This window comes from Fringilla coelebs (assembly GCF_963513975.1).
Source record: "Fringilla coelebs genome assembly, chromosome: 12".
NCBI lineage: Eukaryota > Metazoa > Chordata > Aves > Passeriformes > Fringillidae > Fringilla > Fringilla coelebs.
In genome coordinates this window covers 7,072,942-7,100,789 of record NC_140038.1, presented here as the reverse complement: position 1 = coordinate 7,100,789, position 27,848 = coordinate 7,072,942, and the positions used below count along the sequence as shown (strand labels likewise).

The following is a 27,848-nucleotide window of genomic DNA, read 5'->3' as shown; positions in this document are numbered from 1 at the left end:
AAGGGACACCACATTCTAACCTCCTGCTCTGTAACTCTGCCTTACATGTGGGGCATCCTAAGGATTAAATTACAGTTCAAACTTCAAATGGAACAGAAAAGCTTTTAACAAACATAAAACAACAAACTAATCAACACTTGAGGAGATGCGAGGACACACTGTAGATTATCATTGCAATAACATTTACAAAAGTCACAAATAGCCAGCTGAGATACACTTTGAATAAAGTAAACAGATTTTCCTGATGCTCAGGGCAGACCAAGTATTTCAGAACAAAAAGCCCAGAACAGGAATCCCAAATTGTCCTCATGATTTGCACTGTGCTTGTCAAGAATCTGTGGAGATTTTTCCAGACAAAAAGGGTTTCTAGATTAACATGCACATTTTTCCATCACTAAATCAGAGCCCTGCAAGACTGGCTTGGTCCATCTCCTGCCTACTGCAGTGTGGTCCCTTCCCCACCCCCTTTATCTCTACCTAGGTTCTCCAGAAGCTGATGCACTGGAAATTGAATACGAGAAGAAAGCTTTCATTACGTCTTACATTGCCATTTCTGATTTTCTGTCAGAAAACAAACCGAGTATTTAGGTCAGAAGGGATGCCAAGTTCCCTGTCTTAGGCAAGCTGGATTTCTCCGCCATGAGCAAATCTCTCCTCCTGCACACTCGTGGTACATCTGAGCTGAACACACTTCTAGGATTCCTCTGCATCTCCAGAGCAACTGTGAGTCCAGCTAAATGTCCCATGGCTTGATGAGAGTCACTACAGGAATTCCCAGGCAATCCTCCAGAGGCCTCCCAAAGCACCCAGACAAGAACCAGCCTCACACAAGTTCCAGACACAGAAACCCACAGAGAACAAATCACTGGAGCAGGACAGAACGCCCTTCTTTGTTAGAAGCTGAACTTCCTAAGAACTGCTCATTCTGACACTGCCTTCAGGAGGGAAGAATTATCATTCTAGGGATGTCACAATCTTCAGGACACAGATGAAAAAATTCACTATATTAAAATGCTAATTTACTGGTTTTAATTTCCCTAAAATTTAGAAGCTTCTGTGTGTGCTTACCAAGAGAAGAAAATAAAACAAATTTTTCTCTGTAGCTTCATCCTCAAAAATAAATAATGCAAGGCTGTCAATATTCTCCAGACCCTTTGGAAATTCTCACTCTAGCTAAATGTTATTTTATTGCTGAAGCAGATATTGATCAATATTCCAAGACAGAGCGAGCTCCCTATTCAGATTATCCCTATATACCTTATAAAAACATTTCCCAACCACAGGAAGGCAATTCTTGTGGGAGAAGGGAAAAAACCCTACCATCTTTCATAAGGGATTTGTTGTCTAAATCAGCTTAAGGGTGTGCATCTGTGTACCACAGACTTTTATGAATACTGTCAACGCCACAATAAAAACAAAATTCTGCTTCTATAACTGCATGTTCCATCTGAGACATCAAGAAGAAATCAGAATTTTAATTCTATGACCTGCTTATAGGGACAAAACAAACGTTATAAATAATATTAGCCAAAGACACTGAACCACTGACTCCCTGTGTTGTGACCCGAACAGAGGAATGTCATCTAAAGAATAAAACTTAAAGAGATGTCTTGGGAAAAGCTGAACTAAACTGCAACCAGTTCTTCCCTAAAATATTTTAATGTCTCCAGAGGACCAAGAAAATAACTTTTAAACTACAACCTGAAACAAGATTTTTGCTGAATTTGTGTAAATTCTTATGGACTTCCACCAGAGGAGCTGTCCAAGCAGAGCTTTACAACCCACTCCAGTACCTGCATCCTCATGGTTTCAGCTACATTTCCTGTCTCAGTTTGCTTTCCTAGCAAAGGTTTGCAAATTATTTCCAAGCAAAAGAGCAAAGAACTGTCTGGGAGCTCAGTGAAGATATTTGTCCCTGAATGAATGAAGAAAGCAAAGAGTAGTAACACAGAAATTTGTACTTGGAGAGGGCCAGGATTTACTCCATTGGTAATCCTGTCCCCCATGGACATGCATATTCCGAATGCACACACAATTAGAGCCAAAGGGAACAGCTTGCAGAATCAAAATCTACCTGAGCAAGGCTTTCCTTGACCTTGCAGGCACTTGTCAGACTCAGCTGAGGGCTGTAAGCACTCCCATCCTAAAATGCTGCAGTGCTGCCTGACTTGGACAGGTCACGTAGAGCAGGTTACTGACAAATGCAGAGAATGTGCCATTCAGCTGCCTGACTGTCAGCACATAAGGTTTCCTATGGAAGAGCCCTGCTGGAGTGAGGTTTTCAGCAATGATCACTGCTGAACCCTTGAACTAGTGCAGAAAACCAGATAGTTATATATATGTATAAAAAGTAATACATTTGCTACATTTTACATTATTTCCTCAAAATTTCAGTCTAGATTTCTTAAATTCATTTTAAAACAATGTTTAGTTATTGCAACATATTTTAGAACTAGTACAATATCATATGAATAAAAGGTCAAAAGATTTTTAGGAAGTCTTTAACTTAAGGAGCACTTGATGCTGTTCCATGGATCAGAAACCCACCAATACCTGCTGTGTGCTGCTCACAGTTAACTGGAATTTTCCCCTATTATTCTATCCATGCAGTGTGCCAGTGGACAGATGGCAGCAAGGTACAAAATACGTAATGGACACAGATCAGCTGCATGATAGGGAACTTGGACATTTTTCCATTGTATCCAGGTTGATGTCAAGAATGAGCTCTTAGAAAAAGCAAGTATATTTACAAGCATGTATAAATAAAAGAAGCATGTATTAGCATATTCCCATATATTTTCATAAATTATTTTTTTTTCATACACAGAAGGGGAAGGACTTTTTCTTTTTTTCTTGGTTTTCTTCAATTGCAGCCATAATTGGCCACATTGAAAAAGGAAGGAGAAACATGCAAGTGGAGAAACATTCATACAATGCTGTGCAAAAATGAAGAAGAAGAGAAAAGGGGTCAACAATCACAGAGCTGCATGCTGCCCTGCAAGAGGCTCACAGTGGTCACAGGCTTTTATGCCCGTGGGCTGCCCTGAGGGGCAGTAGCTTGTGATTTACAGCATGAACAAACTCATGCCCTAAGACACTTCCTCTGAAAGGAACATCCACAAATTTCCTTGCTCATCCAATTAGGCACACAGAATGACGTGTACACTGAGAAAGCTTTTGCTTTAATTTTTCCATTAAGTGTAAAGACCATGGGAATACTAAGTTTCTAGAAAACAGCAAAACTGTTCTTTCAGCTGTCAAGATCTGTAATTCAAAAAATCATAAGCAGAGAACTGTAGTCAACACATTCTGCAAACTTGGTTCAAGCATTGCTTTTTTAAACCTGAACTAACACTGAATTGAAATTTCACCAAACATAAACCAAAACAATTAAAGTTACAGCTGGACTCATATCAAAAGGAAATGGAAATATTTATTGTTTAGATGTCCAACACCCTGGACATCTAAAAAGATGTAACAGAAAGGCGTTTACTGGGGTTTTTCCTCCCCTTTCACTGCATTTTTCTCAAAACTGAGTAGATTCTGTTATTTACTAGAGATATAAAGCTATAACTTTTTTAAGGAAAATTATTAATAAAAGGTTAATCAGAGTTTTGTAATGAAAAAAGGGGAAAAAATTAAACAAGACATTTTTAAAACTAGATTTTTGACCAATTAAATTTGTACCAAATATATCATTAAAAAATTTGGCATTTTATCCTCATAAATTGAAGAATGGAATTGAAGTCAAAGTAGTAATTTAGAGGACAGTAGTGTAATTCAGGGTCTCTGACTGCTCAGCTCTTGCGTAAGGCAAGCCAAAGAAAGTAATTGTGTCATCTTTGTATGAAGCCTGTGACTTCCATTGGAATAGAGTTAAATCCAGTTGGTCAGTCACTAGAGGTGTCCCCAGGGCTCAGCTTTGGGGCCAGTCCAGCTGCAGGTGACACCAAGCTGAGTGGGAGTGTTACAAGAAGGACAATGAGGTGCTGGAGCAAGTCAGCATCTTCTCTTAAATAGCAACAGGGTAAGGGGAAATGGCTCCAAGCTGTGCCAGTGGAGGTTCAGGTTGGATGTGAGGAAGAATTCACTGAAAGAGTGGTTAGGTATTGGAAGAGGCTCCCTAGAGAAGTGGTGGAATCACCATCCCTACAAGAGTTCAGAAAATGAGTAGATGTGGCATGCTGGTGTTTGGTCAAAAGTTGGACTTGATTCACTTGGAGGTCTTCTCCAACATGAATACTTCCATGACTCTATTCATTTAGCTACAACACTGATTTTAGGAAGACAACCAGCACTGATTAAAAGACTTCAGCTGGTGGAAAACCCCTCAGATTCCAGATGGTTAATTAAACCTGCCACTGAAAATTTGGTCATCTGCTTCCATTCTGCTCTATCTAGCCCCATTTCTAAGTCATGGAGCTCATTATACCATGTCTGTGCTTAAAAAGATATTCCTACTATCATTAGTCTTCTTCTCTGTTCTGGTAATTTTAGGCAACATCTCCTCTTACCCTTTCCCCCCCCCTATAGTAAATAGTTAAGTTTTATTTTTGCAAAGCTTGTCTTGTAAGAAGAGATTGCAGAAACTTCAGCTCTCATCTCACATATAGGCAGATCAGTGCTCCTACAGCACTGGAGACCCACTTTCAAAAAAATAAATGAGATGAGATTTACCCTTAGGCCATAAAAAGATACTTTTACAGCTCAATAAAGTCCCACGTTGGTGCTGCAAGCAGCCAGCAGGATTCTACATGACAGTACAGGATGTTTGGGCAGTCAGGACAGGGACCCTGGCAGTCACACCTGACCGTCACTGCCACTCCTTTTCCATTCCCAAGTGTTCACTGGCACTTTGCACCCTGACAGCTGAGGACACCATTAAATGGAGCTACACATTCACCTCGCCTGTTTTAGCCTGTGGATTGTCAGGCATGGCAATAGGTTTTCAGCTTAAGACATTTTCTTTGTCTGGAAGTAGTTAGAGCATCTCATAAGAAGACAAATTTCCTTTTCATTCATAAAGGGCTGACTAGAAAACATCCCAGTTATAAATCCAGAGCTCTCTCAGCTGCAGAGTGCTGCCCCTCACACTTGTGTGGGTGGGCTGTGAGCCTTCACAGATCTCTGACCTCACAGAAACCTTTAAAAAGAAAACCTCAACACATTTGTGAAGGGCCTTCCTATGTAAGTCAGGACCAGGCAAAACTTTCAAAGAGTATCTGCACAACAGAAAAAACCCACATCTACTGATATGGAAGAGGAACTGATGAACAAAGCCAGTTAATCTTTAAAAAACATTGCTCTGTTTTGAAAAAACTTCTATGGTCACTCTTTTCAAATATGCTGGAAATGCTCAAGTGACAACTTTGAAACTGAGACCTAATAAATGACTTTATCACAAGGTTGCATTGTAATAAGTAAACATAAGACACTGATCTAGATAAATTTTCTTTTATCACTTCCTAACTTCTTAGTCATTGGATTTTCAAGCACAGTCATCTGCTAAGGTAGCTCTTGCAGTATGGATTTTTGTATTGTTTGCTTATTGTACAAATAAATAAACTGCAGACTTTCAAAACAGTTTTTACTGTGCTGTGTGGACACCAGGCAATGCAGTTTTCAGTCAAACTGCTGGAAATATAAGGTTAATTTTCATTATCAAGTATGTTCTGAAAATACGCAATTTCTTTGTGTTATTGAAATAAAACCCAAAAAAACTTCATGAAAAATCTGCATCTCAAAAAGGATTCTACCAAGCCCCTAGAAATTCTGTCTTACGTAGAATTACGTATATATATAGGAAGTATTGATAAAAGCAGGTAACCAAACATTGGGGTACAATTTGTGGGTTTTAAATCCAAAAAGGAATCTTATCTTCACTGGCATCCAGCAAGCAGGGAAATGGATCCTAGTCTGGTTTTCTCTCTCTGAAGTCAAAATGGCAACAAAAACCCCTGCTATGTTCTATTTGTTAGCAGAGCTGTACCTCAGCAGACACATCTCACAAAATCAGCCTACATATTTTGTCTACCATCTACTGCAAAGAGGAAGAGAAATGCTGATTCCTTTTACAAAAATCTATTTATTTCCTGGCCACTCCTCTGAAGAATTGGAGGAGTCATTAGATGAGATACTTCAATGTCAGAAGCAAAGCTCTTTGGACACCTGCACGGGTGGTGCCATACTGATCCTGCAAAGAAAGGCTTTGGCACCCAGAGGAGGTGAGTGAGACCCCAGGCTCTAAAAGTTATTTGGCTTTCAAATATTAACAAATTACAAGAACAGAAGGAGGATTTTGCTCACTGAAGATGCCTCTTTTGCAGAGGTCTTTTTACTCAATGACTGATGAGGCAAAATAACTGCAACTTTAAGTGATGCCACACACACTGTAGAAATGATAAGATTTTTTGCAAACAGCAATCCTTCTAGTAAACTTAGGAAAGTTAAACAGGAGTTTTCCAGTGTTTAACAAAATATTTAGCACACTGTACTGTATCTGGGAGATTCACCTGCCTCTCTTCCAGACAGTCTCATCCACTGCTAAAGCTGTGAAGTCAACTGTTCCTTAGCCCGCAAGGAAACTTATATTTTAGTGTAAAATTAATTTAATTATCATAGCTCATAGGAGGCATTATTTAAATTATTTTCCTTTAAATTGTAATAGGACCATGTGACAAATATTCCACAAATAGGAATATACTGATGCAAGGAAAACCAGCTCTGTTAAAATTTGCACCAAATAAAGTCCCTCTCCCCAGCCTGTAGACACTGGATGGCAAGAAAGGGATTAACAAGGAGTCTTCTGGCTACTGACATACTTAATGTGCTCCTTTGCTGAAAACCTTGGAAACACATAGCATTCATTTCTTTAGGCCCTTACCAGAAGCCTTTTTTCCCCCCACCTTCTGGAAGAAAACATGTCAAAAGCTGCTTGGACTTCTGATATTGCAAAAATCAACACAGCGTGCTACAGCTAAGCTCTTTGCCACGTTCCAATTTTTCCTGCTTTCTCATTTAGAGTGATATTAGCTGCCAAAATGTGTTTCAAGCTTGAAGACAAGAAAACACCTCCTAAAATTACAGTAAAATAGAAATAAAGTTGCTGCCTTGGTGAACCAGTAACACATACAGAATCAGGGAATATATTCCCAGAGGTAAAAATATTACTTGAAGATAAGCTGGTAAACCAAGTTACCAATGTACAGTCACAAAAGCTTGTTGGCCTTTGTTCCATCAACCAAATAATTGGGAAAATCCTTCTGAGACACAGAAAACAAAAGAACAGGAAAGGGGAGATTACATCAATTATGAACGTTAAAAGAAATAGCATTATTATTGATAGGAAATCCTCCATCCAATTCCTAGAGAGAAAAACGAATCAAAAAAACCTCCTGAAACACAACAGCTACTAAATCAAAGCTACTGCAGTCATGTATTTTTATTAGGTAGTAAGTTGCTCAATTCCCTTTCCCACTAAAAGATGCCATTTTAGAGTCCCCAAAGCTCAGAATAATTCCTTCTGCATTCTGTCCATCTTTCACTGACCACAGCCATGGCTCAGCTTTTGGAGAGGGACAGTCCTGAGTGCAGCAGTAGAAAGCTGCCGATATTTTCCCCATGGCAGCTCCCAGAGGGAAGCCAAGCCTGTGTCAGGAGCACTGTGGGAGCAGCTTCTCTCTCCTCCTCTCTCTTTAGGAGCAGCACTTGCTGGAGTGCTGCATCCAAAGTTATTTGCCTCAGTACCTGAAGAAACAGCTTAGCTCATCAATCAAAAGTACATTCTCAGACACCCACAGCAAAACCACCCCCACACACCGTAGGCAAAATGTATATGTGTACCAAGAAAAAGAAAATAATGATTTCTGACAGATGAGCAAGCTTTTTAGAAAAAAAAGTCTGTTATCATTTAATTATTGAATTTGTACAGCATCTTTAACTACCCACTTGCACAGATTGCTGTAGTACACTAGATAGAAAATTCAGTAAATTCCATCTCAAACTCCCAGTCTAAGCTGTTGAATTACAAAATGATTCTTATTTGAATAATAAAATTAATTTTAAATTTAACTGGATGACACACCAAACCAGAATTTATTTTCAAAACCTATGGAAGGTTTTGAAACCCATAGAAAAGGGGATGGTAAAGTATTCAGTCATAAATTTATACTTGCTTATTTGAAATATTTGTTTCCCACTGCTACAAATACATTTTACAACTATTTTTGTACAGCATCCTTTCAGAAAGCTACAGTACTAAGGCTTGCATTCTGTAGCTGCTTTGATTTACAGATTTTTCCCTTGGATTTCTGTTGAATTCAATTCTCACTTAGCCTTAACTATCACATTTCATTCTCCAATATATGGGATCTCCTATACCAAACTTGAGATGTCTTTCAGAAAGGCATCTCATCAAACTCAGCTCTTTCTAAAGGAAAAACACAGCAACAGAATTAGAAAACCTTTTGTTCCCAGTATTTGAAATTCTTTTGGATTGTATAATCCAGCCTATTGAAAAAGATAAACTACTCAGACTGAGTCTTCATGTATCCACCCAAACCATGGAATATCTATGAAACACACACCATTAATCTTGTCCTAAACAATCTTCTACATAATCTATTTATTCTGTTATCTAGAACACAACCCAAACCAGATACTACATCTGCCATCTAATAGCTGTAGACCATTAACAGCATTTCTGATTAAACAGAAGAACATATTCCTCAGATAAAGCTGTATCCAATCATCCAAGTCAAGCTACTTTGGACTTTCTAAAATGTAGAAAAGTGAAATATTGCTGCCAAAAAAAATATTCATCAGAACTATGATAAAAAATTGTGTGAAAGGCAGCATGCTGGAACTTTTAACAACCCTACTGCTTCTCATAATTTGCAAGAAATGAAAATGATACAAGTGATTTAAGGGAAAAAGCAAGCTTTTAGCCGTGATGAACTGTGAGCATATTTTTTACTGTCTTACTTCTCTTATTCTGGGAAATGTGTAGTGACTGTTCATCAGCACACGCCTGCAGGCCTCAAGTGATACCCTGGCTATGCTTCCTTACCCTTTCACTCTTCTGACACAAGACTGCTGCTGTCTTCTGGGGCCTTGTTCAGGAGAGGGGTCCTGAAAGTCACAGACTTTTATCTCTGTATTTTGTGCCTTAATGACTATGCAGAATCATCGTACAGCTGTTGATATGTGTCATTTACAAAGAAAAAAAAAGACTGTATTAGTAACAAATCTCAGAGAACTGGCACTGCTGAGGTTGTTTATGGCTTTGGAAAGGTGGGAGTGAGAGATTTTGCTGACATTTGCACTTGGATAGCATTGAAACATGAAACAAAAATGGTTCATGAAATGTATATTAGTTTCTCCACACCACTGGAAAATAACACTACTCTCTTCCCAAATTACACATAAAAATAAAGAACCCTTCGTGATGGCAGCTTTCTGCAGAGCTCACATAAATGGCTTCTAGCTGTCACTGTCTGGCCCAAAGCTTAATTCCACTGAGCTGCTGAGAATAAAAGAGAGTGATTAAAGGAATTCAGTGTCACTTCCAATACTGGTTTTGCAGTATCCTGGAACACTATAAATAGATCAGCATCCCTAACATAGTTTGGAACTCCAGCATGTGTCTGCTGTACACCCCAACTCAGAAATCTGCCTGACAGACTTTAGGCCACATTTTCTATACAGTTGGAGACTACTGGTTCCATGTAAAGCTGCACTGATCTGATTTTAATACTCCCAGCACAGAATGTGCTGGACCTGACTTCCAAAGCTGAACTGCAGTAACAGGTTGAATATGCAACTGTGCTGAGGATATCAAAAACTATTTCCCTTCTAAAACACAAACATCTCTGTCCATCTCTCCTCTCTACAGATGTAGTAATTTTTTAAAATTGTTTTCTTAATTATGGAATCCTAAAGATTCACTATATATTGTAACTTTTACTTTACAATCCAGACAATGATGGGAACACATTAGTTAACTCTAAAAAAAAAAAAAAAAACATAATAAGCAGCCTTTCTTTGGATAATCTATTAATTCAATTTATGATAGAACACATAGCACAGCTATATGAAGAGCTCCAAGGTAAGCTTCACCTAAAGCAGACAGTTGTAAATTTCTAATTATGAGTGAAAAAAACTCTCTGCATTCTATATCTGCTTCAAATTTTGCTTTCAATAAAAGGAACTGCAATATACATACCTTCTGAAGCAAAATTAGTGAAAAAGACAAAGCAATTTGAGGAGGTCTCAAGAAAGAAAGAAGTGCTATTAATTTTAGTATTAGGGAGAGGTTCAGAGAGATGACACTAATGTAAGTAGGGACAGGGTGAAGCTCTTGGGTCAAATCTCAAATCCAATGCTCTAAATGAGAGTCCAAATTCTAAATTTAGGTGTCTAAAATTAAAATGGCCTAAGGGGTCAACAGTCTGTATCTTCCAGTTTATTTAAGAAACTGTATAGTTACTCAATTGTGTGAAGAAAAAAACCAACCCAAATCACAAAGCTCATGCCCTAAGTTCAAGTGCCCAGGTTTAACAAATAATGATTTGTTGTATTCTATACACTGATTTTTCCCTAAAGTTAAAACTTTTGCCTCAGCCACAGGGGTCTCTTTGCTCATAGTATTCTGAATATCAAAAACCCTCTTCACTTGCCATGGGCAGTAATACAGCTGATTAACACATGTATAAAGCAGCTGTTCCCTTCAGTTTTCCCAAATTTGGCAACTGCCTCCTATACACTCCTTCACTCCCCCCCTGCCCCCATTAAGTGATCTATCAAGGGAAGAAGTATAATTCAGAACTGAAGTGTTAATCCTCCAAATATTTAGTAAATGACAGTTGAGAATGATTGGAAGTTAGAGAATTGTGCTGCCAGAAGATGCAAGGACAGGTTTTAATAAGAGTCGAGAAGCTCAACTCCTGATTTTAAAAGGTAATTTTAAAATTTTTTTTACTCTCCTTTTTTCTGCATCTTTGAGAAGTTTTTAAGACAACCACAAAAGATGTACTTTTGAGTGGACTATTACATCTCCTGGCTACAGCACCTGACTAACTCAGACTGAGGAGAGATGTGCTGTTAATATTCCATGTCTGCACTTCAGCACCTGACGTATCCATCAAGATGGTGATTATCATAACATCATTTTGCAAATGCTCTTCATGGGGCAGGAAATGTTTTAATAACAAGAGATCTTAGCTGATGAGCCAATAACCACATAGCCACTCAGCAGGAACCCAACTGCCCTTTCAGTGCCAGGTTTGCAGCAACAAACCTCACACTTTGTACATAACATTCACTGTCCTGTAGAAACAGAGACTGTGACAGTTCCATCATGTCTTACACCTGTGAGATTATTTTCATCCCAGGTCACGTAAGAATGAAATAATAAGGTGGCATTGCAAATTCTTGTTGTTAATGATCTTTACATTAAACCACATATGTGAGATAAGAAAAAAAAAAAAACAAACACCAAATCAAAAATACCCACACCCAGTACAAGATTAGAACAAACCCAAATTCAAAGAAAACCCATGCTGAAGAGTATTAAAAAAATCCTGCATCATTCACTCCCTAAAAATCTCACTGCCTCCCAAATCAGCTCCCTTGGGAAGCCAGCATGGCCCGAGATCCACTACACACTGCGCCCCTCAGCATCCCCTGCTGCAAGCCTGGGACACACTGGTGACGGAGAAGGGAAGGGCCTGTGGAAAAAGCTTGCACTGCCCAGCAGGAACAGAAACTGTTGTGTTCTAGATGTACATGCACATACACACATATGTATAGATATTCATTCCACCCTAACAGTGTATAAACCCTTGTGTGGCAAACATCTTTCTCCACCACAAATACAGGGGAGGCTTACCATCTAGAATGGGTTCTGTCTTTGCATGAAGGTTGATATTTTACATCCCCGAGTGCTCCTGACCCCTTTTCTCTAATTGATTAAATGAAAAATAAATTCAAAAAGTACTAAGACATCTCTTACAGCTCTGGCACAGAAGCAGAGCAAACTGCCCAAGCAGTATTTTGTAATTTCCTTCCAAGTTAAACCACAGAAGTGCTTTTGAATAGAACGGTGGCAAGCGCACATTTTGTTACTATTCCTTCGGCTCCAGTCAGCAGCACAGCTCTTGGAGCTGGCTGAAACCTTCCCATTAAATTTGATACTCAGCAGCAGAAAGGATGCTAAACCAACAGAAGAAACCATCAGGCCCCATACTGTTTTCTCTTGGGAACACTGGACATACCAATAACCCTCTGATTAAAACAGATCAGCAGAACCAAAAACTGCAGAAACACTACAAGGAAAGAACATGACTATCTGCTCCAAGAAAGGCCTATGGCATGAGAAAGTAAGAAGTTCCTCATCTCTGAAACTGTTCTTCATATTTCAAATGCTTTCTCCCCAACATATCCTGAAGCATAAAATAACAGCTAGAGAAAGTGCTCTGCTGTTTCTACAATGCAATTCAAGGAAGCCCATTAACATTTCTTTCTTTATAAGCACCTTAGTGACAGAAAAAAAATTTTGGACAGCCAACAGTGAGATGTACAAGTGATGCTTTTGGACCTTGATTGTCCCCAAACACTTTCTACTTTCTGGGGTCAACTGCCTCCAGGCATGAGAGAGCATCCAGCTGGACTCCTGACTCTGAAAAGTGAGGGGAAATGTGACCCTTCCCCAATCCACAAAGAGACACCCTCACATTAACTATGTCAGAAGCACCAGAGAAAAAGGCCATCAACACAAATGATAAGATATAAAGGAATAATCAAATTTGCAATAAGAACAAAGACATCTTCTTGCTACTATTAAGTCACATTAATTTTTTTCAATTTTATCTGTATGTTTCTATACTCACAGTCAATAAGGGAGTCTTTTGCATCAAAGGACTACAACACTACCTGAAATTTATCATGTCAGGTACTGCAGCATGTGAAAGTTCTCACATTAGAGTTCTCACATTTCACATAGAGTAAACCTTGAAATTGTCATGTGAGGTGCAAAATGGCAGTCATATGCTGTCCCTCCTGTTCTAGCAGAACCCACATTTGGATTCCTTTCAAACCAAGTAAACTTTGAAATTCTCTGTGGAAGCATGCTGCAAAGGCAAGATACTCAGGTTAGTGAAGATCAGAGGCTATGACAAGGTGAATGTCTTCCTAATGGCAGCAAGCATAGCTTTTGGCATAAGTGCATCAGTGAAAAGAACAGCTCCACTGCAAATGCCAACAGGCAGCAGACAAGGGGGGATGTGTGGGGGTCTGTGGGAGAGCGAAACTGGATTCTGAACTCTCAGGCAGAAGCCTGCTACCTGCTCCCTGCAGTCTGTACAAGCGGCTTGTAACCCTCAGTGACACCTGGACTAAACACAAGGGTCACACATTCTGAGTCCTCCAACTAGCACAGAGGCAGAACACGCAGTTAAAAAGGCTGCTCACACATGGTCCTTCTGCACATGAACTATTTCACCTGGAGAAAAACAAGAGCTGAAGTGTTGAAAACATGGGTTCCCTGAAAGCAGTAGCAGTCTCAGAATGAAGAGGCCAAGGAAAGAAGGCAGCAAAGATCATGACTGGCAACAAGAGAAAATCCTAGAGATGAGAGATTAATGGAGATGAATGCCAGGGGATGCCCAGCAACCCTGGCCAGCACTTTCCAAGACTGGTAGCTTCAAGGAGAGGCACAGCACAAATCAATGTAACTTTCTACCCAACCTTCCCAACCTAGCAGTGCTCACCCTGCTGGGAAGGGAAGACCCACTGAACGTAGTGGTGGCAGCAGAGCAGGGGAGTGATATCCAAAATGGGACCAGATGAAAGCCTAACCCTCGTTGGCGCCAAAATAAACCCATTTCATGCTGGTTTAACTCTGCCTCTCCTCTGACAGCAGCAATACTCAGTTTCCTCTCAGTTCTCCTCAGCAAGCTGTGGCCTACCTTTGGAAGAATTCTACCTGTTTATAGATGTTTAAGCACATTTGATTCACCATTTACAAAATAAAAACAGTAAAGAAAAAAATATATACATGTAATCCCCAAAAGCAAAGAATAATTATTTTATACTGATAGTCTGCTACCTCATGGAAAACACAGCCTAACAGATTAAAAAAATAAATACTAATCTAAAACTGCAGTTCACAATTAATAATAAACAAGTTAGGAATCAACTGAACGAAGAATTAATTTTCATTTCAAGATTTCTATTTAATGTATCATGGAAAGAAGCAGGCAGGAGTATAAAAGCTTGAACAAAGAGCATCGTATTCTCCGGGGAGTTCATTTTATGCTGTAACTGGTGAAAAGCCTCTTTAAAAAGGTTATAAATACCAGATTAATTTCATTAGGAAAGCTCCCATGGCATATTAATTTAATTTCTGGCACTGTTATTGCATCTTTTTAGATGCATAAAATCTTAGAGGTAATTTCATTAACAGTAAAGATCTGAGAAAGGCAACTAAAATATTTTAAACAGATTGGTGACAACTCAGCTAGAAAGCATGCAAGTTTACTCTAATTCTCTTCCAATTAACACCACCCTGACACACAAGAGCTAACAGGCTCTGCCACTGAAGTTATGTTATCCCCAAGGCCTGTGTATTTGCAAAGACTGCATGCACAGCTCTCAAAAGATTAATGACCTGCTCCTTTATTTAAGGCAGATACTCATCTTCAGTGATCACATATGAGCTCTGCAGCTAAGCATGAAATTTAACAGCTGTCTTAGCTTATTCTGCCAAGAAAGAAGATTTTTTTTCCCCAAACACTTGCTACCCTGGGCACTGGAGAATTCTGGACATATAAAATACTCTAAGTGCCAACATGTGCAACAGCAGTAGCAGCTTCCCCATCTTGGCCTTGATTCCGTAGCCTGACTTTGCAAACAGGACTCTGAAGCTACCCAAGGTCTCAGCAAAGCCAACAGGAGCTTTTATCATAGGATAGATTTATAAAATGCAAGTAGATAGAAAGGAAGTCCTAGCCAAGAACATGTCACACTCTGTGATCACTTTTACAAATACAGGATGCTTATTTTGTATGTTTTAAGTCATGACAATTCTAAAACCCTCATACACTTACTGCTTAATTGAAACACTAGCTCAGCTACTACACAAAAGGAAATCCTTTTCTTTCAGTCATTTTAAACCCAAACTCTCCACTCAACTTCACTCCTAGTCACAAGAAAGGGGATACAAAAGGGCTTCCTTGAACAACAAAGATACAACCTGTGTGTCCAAGGCTGCTACTTTTTATGGATTTATGATATTCATCGAATGAGTTAAGTCTATAAATCAGGAGTGGGAGTCTTTTCTGAAGAGCATGCTGGAGTTCAACAAGACCCATAGCATTTCAAGAAGAAATGCTATCCCTGAGTTCTACAGCTAGAGTAATTTCAGGAGATCAGACCGTAAAACCTCATCCATGTCCCATCAGCCTCAGCAAACCAGTGAGTCACGTCCTAGACATCTCTCCATCAAAATACTAAATCCCCACAACAAATGTAAAGAGGCTTCTCTTTAGAATTTACCCTTTGATACATAGAAACTATATTCTGAAATTAAAAAGATAACTTTTAAGCCCTAGTCCCCTAAACTATAAAGCAAATTTGCATAGTAGTAGTACATTTTTCCATTCTTTGGGCATTTCATTTGAAGGAGTTTTTTAAGAGGTAGTGAGAATTAATATTTTAGAAACTTTGTTTCATGACTGAGCATCATTCACAAAGCAATATAAGCCCTCTGATTGACAAGCATGAGATTCCTAGGAAAACATTAATTTGGAGCAGTTCTGGAGAATTCCAGAAAGGGAAAGGTTGGAAGGGAATTCTGAAATATCTGCCATGGCTTTCCAAAGACTACACACTTGCAGGTTCAGTTTAAAACAGTCATATCTAAGAGCTAGGAAAACTCTTCTTTTTGCACAGCACTGAAGAACAGGCAGCACACAAGGGTTTGGGACTTGGGTGCAAGTCTACTTTATCAGATACAGAATCAGTGTTTTGAATAGGGTTTTACAAATTGGCTATTAATGAAGTTACAACTTTATCTGGAAGTTTAATCATCAGGACAACAATGAACTAGAAACTTAAATCAAATTAAAAGAAATCATGTGATTTCTTAAGCACCTGTAGTCAGCTTTTCAACTGAGGCAAGGAGCATTGGAAACTTTTGAAACTATTTTCTCTGTATGGGTACTGATATAAAATCATTTATTTTAATCTGCCAGAAAAAAAAAAAAAACAAATCAGATTTATCTCAACTACTCACACAAAAAACTTAAACGTGCTATTGCAAAACATTAACAAAAGAGCTATCAAGCCACTGGATGTTAGAGCCATAGTCTGCTTTTTGCTACATTTGGTCAACTTTAGTAAATCCTGAGCCACTTACATACAGAGGAAGATTCTAGAGGAATACACTTTGTGAATGGCTAGTAATTTATTTAAAGGAAATGTGCTTATCCTTAACCAAAATATGTTTCCTGTAAACACTGTGAGATCCTGCTGCTAACTTTTTCTGTAAGTACAACAAACCCTCTTGTCTTATTTAACATGCATTATATGCAGTGACCCAATTTTACACTGCAAGGCTGGAAGAAGAGCTGCTGGATCTACAAATATGTAACACCACTACATTCCAGCCCAGCAAACAGTGGGAGCAGGAAAAAGGAACACAGAAGAAGAACTGCATATTATTAGCAGTTCTCTCCATCCAGATATTTTATTAAACAGACCATACATTTTGTTTACCTACCTGCTTAGGAATTTCCAGAAATTAAAATAAAAAAAACCCCACACAATTTCCATGGCAAATTACTCGAGGATTAGCTAATTTCCTACTTTAAAATAATTTTACAAGGTTTAAAGTTTTCCACAGGTTTTCAGCAAATATTTTTGCAATTTGACACCAATTCATGCTTCTAGAACACATCCTTAAGTCTTCAACTACCTTTTCCACAAACTTTTCTTTCAAAATTGGTGAAAGCCCCTTATAACTGTGAACATAAAGTTTTATATCTACAGCTACGGCATTTCATTTGCTTTGTAACTTAAGCTAGGAGATGAAACAAAGGTCACACTTTGCATAAACAGCTGTGCAGACAGGGAAGTTCTGCTTTGGCATTTCCACCTTCACAGCACTTGGTGAACCCTTGTCTGCAGCGCTCATTATCTCAAATTACAAAACTACAATTAACACCAGGTTAAATTTATCATGGTATAGCAATAAAAACAAATAAGATAACCACAAGATACTATAATTAGAGTTTGACTTACTAGACATTTTTGCATCTAGATCTCAACATTTTACACTACAGCATTGAATCACTTTTAAAGTTAGCTGCTCTTAATACCACAAAATACACAATAGTGATGAAGTTAGAGGTTTCATGAAAACCTATTCTTTTTTAATTCCTCTCCCTAAACATAATATATTTTCCATAGCCATATCCAAGAAAGATATGGCTTGGAGATAAAATATCACCAGAAATCACACCTATGTGGCAAACTATTTTATACAGTTACATTTCGCCCCACTTTAAAAGTGAATATACTGACATGGCATCATTTCAAACAGCTCAAAATAGACTTTTTTTCATAGATATTAGTCATGAGATGTTTTAAAATATCTGGGTCTTAATCTGCAGCTCTCTGACAGTAAAAGACAGTTTTATGGATTTGAACAGAGTAATGGTAATAGCAGTGAACTAAACCCACTTGTTGTCCGTCCACTCTTTTAATATTTCAGCTCAAAATGTATTTTACTGCCACAATGATTCCCTCTGAGGTAACCTTCTGCCAGAGATACTCAGAACTCCACAACTTAAAGGCTATTTTTTGGCCTTATTCTACTAGGAGAGAAGGCCCATTTTGGTGGCCTGGAGGAGCTTGAGGGATTTTGCATTTTTAAAGCCCCAGACATCTTTTTCTCCAGTTCCTAAGGACCATGGCAGCCTGACGCTCAAGGAATTTGTTACAGAGACATTTTCTCCTCCATTGATAAGCCTCAGATATAAAGAAGAAAAATGGTGCACAGAAAACATACATACACATGTTACTATAACCTCTGTAAGAAAATAAAGCCAGTCATAGGACTATTTCTACCCAAAATACACAGTAAAATTATGTGCTCTCCCAATCTTTACCTCACAAAAATGAAGCAACTTTTTATGGAAGTAAACTTAATCATGAAATCCAAAGGAGGATATTTCACATATTTCTTTCTGTAAAGATACATTCAATGACAACCAACAGGTTTCAGAGATATCTTCTCTCATGAGTACACATCTCTCTATTTATACTGGATAGGAAAATATTTAATCTTAAATATGAGAGGCATGTGGAATGAAACCTAACAACTGAATAGCTCTTGAAGGGGCCATTTCTCATGTAAAGCATATTTTAGGAGACAAAACTGGAGGAAGGAAAATGATAACAGCTCTGTTTCTCAAATTCTGTATCAAAGAAAGTCAAGAGATTATCAGCTAGATGCAAACATGTCATCAACTCCAGACACTTAGAACTGAGCTGCTCAGGCTCAGGGAATATTCATCTCTGGTGGTAGCAAAAGATAATGATTTATATTTCTGTGCTAATTGAAGTCTACACTTTGCAGCCTTGTGTGCTCATAATCAAGCACCTGATCTGCATTAGCACTGAGGGGGAGCAGCCAGCAATACCTCAACTGGCAGCACATGCATCAGGTTTTCCAGGGTGAGTACACAGTGCTTATCTGCAGACACCAGAATATCATCTTTTTGAAGTCAGAGTGCTACCAAGCCTCATGAGCAACACACCACAGCAGTGAGGGGCGTGTGTCAGTGAGTGCCACAGGCTTGCTTGAAAGATTCCCTCATGTGTAATAAGTAATTAACAGTTTGCAGCATGCATTTTTAACCACAAAACCAGTTCAAAATACACCTGGACCCTATTACAAAATTCTTATTAATTCTCCAAGTCACTAGTACCAAGATTCAATTTCCAGTTACTAGCCACTGTTTGACACATCCTCCTCTGCCAATCACAGGGATCTTCCCTTTGAACAGTAAAGGAACAGAGAACAGTATTTGGGATGGATTAAGGGACAGGAAACAGGTATCTCCTGTTATAAAGATGATGTAGCCCAGAGAGAGACAACATAGTGATTATTGTTACAAACAACACAGCTCTAGATTTATGATGCTGCTCTTTCTTCTGCATGGGCTTTTATCTGTCAATGTCAGAAGAAATTTTGAACAATGCAGAATAATAAAAATGTAAACTGTGTTGCCCAGGAGACAATACAGATCTCTACATGGGGTTTCTTAAGAGAACCTTCATATAACATTTTTTCACAGCCTTTTGTTTCCTCTTATTCTTGCCAAGAAAAGACATCCTTTTAATAATCCTGATTAAATGCTGCTTTGCGTATCTACAGCCTGAGTCTACACTAATGAATAGCTACCTTTGTATTTCCTGCCCAAAACTGTTACACAGCCCTTATCTACTAGGCATGCTCAGGTTGGAATGCCAGAGCAGAGAGATACAAGTGTGACTATACACAGAGAGAGAAATATGAGAGAAAGGGGAAACCAGCAAAGCACTTCTGGGTGCCTCTCAGAAAAGGAGGATTCCTCATATGAGTGCAAGCAACTTTTCCTACTTTATTTGAAACTCTGTCTTGAAGAATTGAGCAGTGAACTGAACCTCAACACAAGCATCTAAGAAGACTTCAATTATAAGCACAGATGTGAGTTCTGTGTATCTGAGCTTCATATGCATCCATATAAAGAAGCCTGAAGGCTTCAACTGTCTATTGCTAAGAAACACTTGGCTTCTACAGGTCTCATCAGCCACTGAGACAATCCCAACTACAAGGCTCAAAAATTCATTCCTTCACACAGGTCTTCTTTCAATACAGAAGTACTACTGCAAGAAGTCCAGTAGTAGAATATCTGATTTTCTTTCACCTGCATCCTGCAATATCAAAACTAAGGAGCTGTGAGAGTAGCTCATAGGGCCTCAAAGCTCTGTGGAAACCCTGGAAACACCGCCCTAAATTACTTAATATTGGCATGCCTTCCCACAGTTTTATTTTGAAACTTGCTTTTTATGATTGTTGGAAAACCAAACATGAAACACTAATACTGATACAAAACCATTTCAGCTCTCATGATTTTTCATTTAAATTCTGAATTTTCAGGTTAACTTCACAATCTCAAATTTTAATTCCCTTCTTGTAAATGCATGGTTCTCAGGGTAATGAAAAAGGATACTACTTTTCAATGGCAATTTAGTAAATGCAAACAGTGTATCAACCTGGTTTTATTTAACCTTATCCTTGTGACTTTCTCCATTATATGTTCTTCTATTAATTTGTTCAGAAGGGAAACTTGTCTCCAGCTCTTAACTCAGCTGTACTTGGCAGAACAGATGAACACCCCATACTAACTGAATCTTTCCCACATGTGAACTTTATCGATGGGCTGTACACTCTGTCATTCTTTCTGCTGAAATTACACAAATCTGCCTTCCCTTTAGACTCTGCCTTTCCTTTAAAACAGTTGTACTCTTCCAGAGACAAATATGTAATGAGTTATTTAGAGGGACATTGGGGTGATTTCATTGCTTCACACTTAATTATTGTTTGCTAAATCCATGCTTTATTTACACTAAAACAATCCTGTCTCATTACCATAATTTTATTTAATACACCTGTATGTCCTCCTCTTCATAAGAACTGACAATGCAACAGCTCTAAGACTTGAAACAGAAGCTCCTGGGATATTACATATTCTCAGGTAAGAGATGGGCAGATGTTAAGAGATGGCAGATCTGAAACTGTTCCTGACACATCCATCTGCAATGCTTTGGTCTGGGTTCTGTTCTCAGGTAAGTATGTTATTCTGATTAGAGAAAGTGTGTTATCATCTCTGTATCTAAGAGTACAGCTTGATAGTCTGTGTTTTCTTCTACTGTCTGCTGCTTAGTACAGGGTGAATGTAAGCAATAAACTCAAGCTCACCACCATCAGGCAGCTGTCCTTCACACTGATCTCAGCTCTAAGAGAGAAAACTATTTAACACAGGGTAAAAACTCCTTTGCACTACCTCGGAAACTCTGCAGGCAATGTAAGTTTTGCACAGCAATTTAATCAGTATATAGCTAGACAGACACATGCGTGTTCATCCCCCCATATCCTTGCTGAGCAATTTCCAACGGGGTGTAAGTACCCTACAGAGTCACTAACCAGTAACAGTGAAATGACTCAGTCCAAGCAGAGACGGAGAAATGCAAGCCAGGCACTGTTTTTTGCACTTTGTTTCTTGTTGCAATAGATCTCAAAAGAGATGAGAAAAGCTGAGCCAGTAAAAATATTAGTGTTATATGATGTTATTGGGCATTCTTGTACTCAAGATTTGCATAGTTTGAGTCAGACAAAACCCTTTACAAAGTCAGGCTCCCACATTAAAGATCTTCCACTACTGTGCTGTGTCTATGTAGACACTGGCTATGGGACACAGTCACAGCCCTTCTTTGCTTGAAGAGTGCTTTTGAAGGAAATTATACTTCTTGTACTATTTAGAAAGTAAAAACAACGGAAAAAAGTAAAGTGACTTGACAACAAATATCAGCTCTGTAAGAAAGGTCTCCTACCCCAGTGCCCTTGTTCTTGGGAGTAGAAGTCGTCTGTGGGATGACTGAATTGTCAGTCACTCATGCATTCAGTGTTTCAGCAGTACCAGTACAACAACCTGAGCCTGGTCTGCTCTGCAATACAAAGGAATTCATTCAGTATGTTTTTCAGTCAGAAATACAACATCAGCAGAGTTTCATTCCTGTTTAGGTGCTGAAACATAAAAGACAGAAAACTAGAAAAGAATTTTTCATTCAGATTTCCTAATAGGCACTGATTATTTTACCAGTTTCTATGGCACTATCACCATGGCAGCTAGCCATTTTAATCAAAGGCATTTGAACACATTTCTGATAACATCACAGTATTACATCTCCTGGGCACATGCAGCAGTAACCACTTTGTACATTTCCATAGGACAGAGGCCACTAATGTCAGCAGACATCAGGATTAGAAATGTGATATTTCGAGCATCTAATTAAAGAACAAGTTCTCAGTGTTCCTTACTCTAATTCTGAAAACAATAGTGAGAATATAACCATTGTGACCAAAATGAGAATCAAAATTCTTCCACAGCTTGCTCAATTTCTACATGGGTTTTGCCTCTTCCTTGATTAACTACTCAATGCAAATGATTACTCAGCAGATCCTAAGAGAATGTGCAAATGAAAAAAAAAATCACTGTAGAGAACTGAGTATCTGCAAAACACTGACAGATAAAAATAGCTACTTTACCCTTTGTACAAAATCCCCATACTTTCCTCTGTGTACAGGCTAAACTGAAGCATTGCACACAAGACTGAAATCATGAGCAGACAGCAGCAAAACTCAGGGTTCTGACCAAAGGAATTTTCAATGTAGAACACGAAGCATTCTAATTCTACTAAATATATCATGAAGAATTTGCAAATATGCTCAGCCTGAAAAATACCCTGCAAGTATTGAAAAATACTTCCAGCAACAGTAATCATTCATGTAATCTATAAAATACATAGGAAAATAATTTTTCAAACTAACTTAGGGCAAATTCATACTTTTGTCCTGAGATTTCTGTTTTGTTTTTTTTTTAACCAAAAGTTTATTTCAAAAGGCTGAGACACTCTAAATAAATGAATTTACAAACCCTTTTAATAAAAGCTAATAAGCAAGGTGAACAAGTTCTCTATTTCAAGCCTAAAGCTTTTCAAAATGTCCATCCAAGAGATATTAAATAAATATAGATAATGTCAATACAGATATTGTATTGATATCTATATTGTGTCAATACAGATAATGTCACAGTAAATCCACAGTAAAACACTACAGCAAAGCACTATAGCTAAAAATCACTGGTAAAACAGCATCCTAAAATAGACAACACCAACCTTAAATAGAGGAATAAGAAACTTTAGTAAACTGAGAATGAGACTTAAAATACATCACAATTGGCTTTGTCTTTTCAAAGTGCTTAAACTCAGAAATAATCGCAAAAACAGTGATGTTAGGAGAACAATATGAAAACAGAACAGTAAGTCAAGTCTCTCATATCTCCAGTACCTCCATGCTTGTCAGATTTATAGCTTTTCCTCCCTTGGGTCAGTAGCTGGGAAGGACAAATAGAAAATATTTGACAGTGAAAGTGTTGTACTGTTACATTTACATGTATATACTAATTAATCTGCCCTTAAAATAAAGCAAATCAATTACCACCTAGGATTTGAGAAGAGTTCTGCCATCTTACTCAACTTCTCAGTTTTGTGTCATGCTTTGCCTTAGGAAAACAATGATAAAGAAAATACAGGAAAATGCAATAAAATATCCATGTAATATTTGTACCATACCTCAACTGGTAAACTACTTTTGTGTAAGTCTATACAGCTGAATTTTCAGACCAACTAAGCAGCCAGGTTAATCTCCCAGTTTTTTCGTTAGAGCCACGCGATTTATTTGTTTAGAAGGTCCATGTATCATTTAGCTCCATGCTTTAGTCTAAATATCTATGAATGCTTATACAGTCACATCAGTGATAAATGAACCAGCAGAATACAAAATCTTCAACAACAACAACAAAGCCTTTTCTATTTTCAGTCCTCAATTTAAGAACAGTTGCACCTGGTATTTTAAGCTTACCATTTGCTTAATTAAAAGTTTATGTTTAATTTTTGCTTAATATGAATCCCAAGATATGTTATGAAATTTGAGTCAAAAGGAGTTTCAGATTTCATTATGTTTTTGAAATGCCAAAAATATTAAACTATGAAGGAGATTTCATTAAAAACTGCAAGATATGAAGTGTAGACTATCTGGACACAAACATTTCGCTAGTTCCCTTGGTCCTTTTCTTCTCTCAGGTCCAACTTTCCCTCCTGTATAACTCAATACATAATTATGCCTTCCAAGTGTTCTTCTCCTCCCATGAAGACTACAGAGGGTTACTGGGTCCAAAGGCAAGAACAGGCAAAAAAACAGTATGTGACAGTGATACACACATTTTTTTTGTTTCTTGCATTTATACAGTATATAACAAATTCAATAAAAACATCCCCCACCCCCCTCAAATGACACAGATATAATGAATTCGTACAAGACCCCAAATAATCTGAAAACGCTACAGGGATTATATTTAAAACACACAATTTTAAATTAAATTAGATGTTCTATGTATAGTGCCGGTTAAAACATAGATTCCCTGATTTTTAAAAAGTGACACGAAGGGCAACTATGACAACAATTAGCACAGTGGTTGCACCAGTAGCATCAGTCAGTGTTCACAGCCTGCATGTGCACACCCCTGTGAAATGCCTTACCTGGAGTGCCATTCACTGAATGGCCTTTTTGCTGAGTCTGCCAACATGACAATAAGAGAGATGGGCCAGGGCAGTGAAAGATGCAGAGTGAGGCTTACTAGGGGAGGACTAAGCACCTTTCTACCTGCTCATTATACGCTTCCCTGGAGTCTGAAACATCCAGCCAGCATCACCTCTATATGAATATGTATTGATTAAACCAAGACTAAAATCTTCTAGACTCCATTGGCAAAAAAACCTCCAGCCAAGCTTTTCCAAACACAGATACATTATTATTAAGCAAATAATCAGTTACTTTTGCACTATACATACACAAAAATATGACTCTATAAGACCTGATCCCTACCCAGTCTAATTCCCTTATACTATACCTGAATTAAGCTGTCCTGAAGATGACTGAGTTTCTTGTAAAAACTACAGACATGAAAATGTAGTATCACAAAAGACCCAGACTGACAAAGGTGCCATTGCTACCCCACGTCATACCACGACTGCTGCTGTGTGGGCACGCACAGCCCACAGAGGTTCTGTACTCCACACCAACGTTACAGCTTTAGCAAAAGCCTTGCAACAGAAAGTGCTCCAGAGGCTGGTAGGCACTGATATTCACCTATATTCCAGATTCAAATGGGAAGAGTCTAGCTTGCCCCTGCATGAGCAGCACAGTCATACCAGGGAAAAATCTGGCCTCCATCCATAGAAAGGGACCATTTAGTCAATTCACACCAACAGCAGAAAACAGAGCCAGATCCAGCCTTAACAGCTAACACACTCATATTTTAATAACAAATTGTAAATAACAAAACAACACTTTTCCTATCAACAGCAGTTTCAATTCCAGAAGCTTAATACAATTTGCTTTAAATCTGTGCCATAGCAACCTTTATTAAAGTCAATGTCATCTGTAAGGACTGAGTTAAAATAAAATGTGGGCCAAATTTATCAGACATTAGTTCCCTTTGATACAGAACTCAGAACACTGATTGTATGTCATCCCAGATATGGTATGAGTTGCATACATTGCATCCAGCAACATTTTAAACCAGGCCTCTCCAAAATACTTTCCCTGATCTTGTTTTGTGTATTTGTCTGAGATGGTGAAGGTCAAATGAAAAGTGTGAAAGGTTTCTTTCTGTTCACATCAAATTTATATCCAAATGCTAGAAAATGCAGCACTATTCAGGCCTAGGGAGAGAAGCCTCAAGAGTTTATTAAAATATGAGAGTGTTTTAGCTGGTCAATTTAAAGGCACATCCAAGGGACAACAGAAGAGACCATTCCCTCTGGCTGTGGGAGCTGTGTATGCCCACGAAGCCATGAATATCACTGTGTGTGAAAGACACTGACCAGCACTGAGGAACTTACTGTGACAGAACTACAGCAAAAGTAGTCAACAATTTATCTTTTATTTTCAGCACTGGCTCAGAGGGCACGCTGCATCTTTATGTCAGACAGGTACCGAAGGAGTCTCCAGAAAGCGCCTAGAACAGACATATTCCTACAACCTCCAGGGTAAGCGTAGGGGAGGCGAGCTTTTTAAATTTAGATTATGTAAGGTCGTGTTCCTCACTGCATTATGTTTTATACACACGTTATATCTCACTGCACTATATTGCACCCTGTGAACTCCTGATGAGCATTACTCCCACAAATGCAGGCAGTACCCTTTTGCAGCGGTTTCAGAAGGAGAACAAATATCATATGTACATCTAATAGTTATCGAATGAGGTCAATCCTCCCAAATGTCCTGACATGGTCTAAGAAACACAGAAGGACATCCCACCTGCCCGAATCGGCCTCTTGCCCAAGCAGCACCGAGCCACCCGGCCAGGAAACAGGCTCCTTGTAGAGGCTGAAGCCGCGAATGCAGGAGCGGAGCGAGTCTGCAATGCAGAAGCCCTTCCCGGAGCTCATCAATGAGCCGGGGGAGACGGGGCGGGGGCAGAGCCGACAGCCCTACCCGCATCCCCGCCACGACACCCCGAGGCACGGGGCGGGCGGCGTTTCTGAGCGCCCGGCTTTGCCCTCACGGGCTGCGGCCGAGGGCGCTGCCCCCGGGCTGTCCGCCCGCAGCTCCGCGCCGCGGGAACTTCTGCGGCCGGGGCGCCGCGGGCAAGGACACGGCATCGGCCGGGCCCACCTGTGCCGATGGCACCGGCCCGCCCGCCGCTCGCAGCCCGGCCGCGGGAGGAGGAGTAGCAGCTCTTACCTGCTCCCGCTGCTCCTCCCGCAAGCCCTCGCTAACCGAGCTCCATCTTCCTCCGGCCGGGAGGGGGAAGGGGGGGAGGGAGTCAACCCAGCGCTGCCGTCCCCCCCCAGCTGCCGCTTTCCGTCACCGCTGTCCCCCGCCCGCGCTGCCCGGCGCAGCGGCCGCCTCTCGCCCGCCCTGCAGACGGCACCGGGAGACGACAAGCGAGACCCACCTCCCGCCGCCGCCGCCTCCTTCTCATGAAGTCACCGGCCGCAGGGCCCTCCCTCCCCTGGCTGCCCGCAGCGGCCCGGGGAGCCGCGCTCCGCCCCGCTCCGCCCCCGCGGCAGCCGCGCCGAGCCCCCGGCACGGCACAGCCCTGCCCGGGCCGCCCGCGGGGCCGCCGCCTTCCTCCCTGCCCGACGGCCCCGGGCGAGCGCGGCCTCGGCGCTCCCGGACGATGCCGGCGGCAGAGCACGGCCCGAACGGCCCCAGCCCCCCGCACCACGAGGCTCCTCCGCCCCGCGATGTCCCGCGGCAGGGGGAGATGGGAAGCGTCGCTTCCTTTCCGTTCCCATCCTCGTTCTGGAAATCACCATGCCCGGTTTTGCTCGCTGCAGAGTGGGGTACCTTACAGTAAGTTACTGCTGTAGATGTGCCTTCTATTTCGACATGAAAGTCTACTTCAGGTTACAGTAACTTCTCAACTAACCTGGTTCCAGCTATTCCACTGTGCACACAGGTGTGCACTGTCTCACTTGGTTAAATCTTCCTCCCCCACACCAAAGCAGTCTTTCACTGTTACTCTTCCAATAACATTAGAGTTGAAAAGGAAATGGGTTAAGGAATACACCTCTAGAACTAAGCTCTCCATTTTTTTAACTTACTATGACAAAACCAGAAACATGCAAGGCTAAGAACAAGGCAAAATATGTGGGATAGAAGGGGGAAAAAAATCACAGGTGTACCTGTTTCTGTTCAAGAAAGGTCTCCTTATCTAGAAATACCAAGAATTCTCACCTAAAATCAGCCTGCTACAGATGATGTACAATCAGTGACAGATTCAGCAGCCCTGAATCAGTAAGAAAAACCAGCTGTAAACAATGTAATACATTTTGCACCAACATACCCAGAGAAGTACATTTGGTGACACATGAAGACAGTTTTGCAGATACGCATTTTGATATCATAAGCAAGTGAGGGTTGATAGGGGAAAAAAAACAGATCTAGTTCTCTG

General features: G+C 39.8%; 1 protein-coding gene across 2 annotated transcripts in view; it reads right to left on the bottom strand.

The window, feature by feature from the left end:
• Window positions 1-26,755, bottom strand: part of OTUD7A (OTU deubiquitinase 7A) — a gene marked incomplete at its 3' end in the record, with an annotated part of 96,786 nt that extends 70,031 nt beyond the window's left edge. For both annotated transcript variants that reach the window (XM_084213732.1, XM_084213733.1), the window contains exon 1: window positions 26,633-26,755. The remainder of the gene's footprint in view (window positions 1-26,632) is intronic.
• Window positions 26,756-27,848: the final 1,093 nt, after the last annotated feature.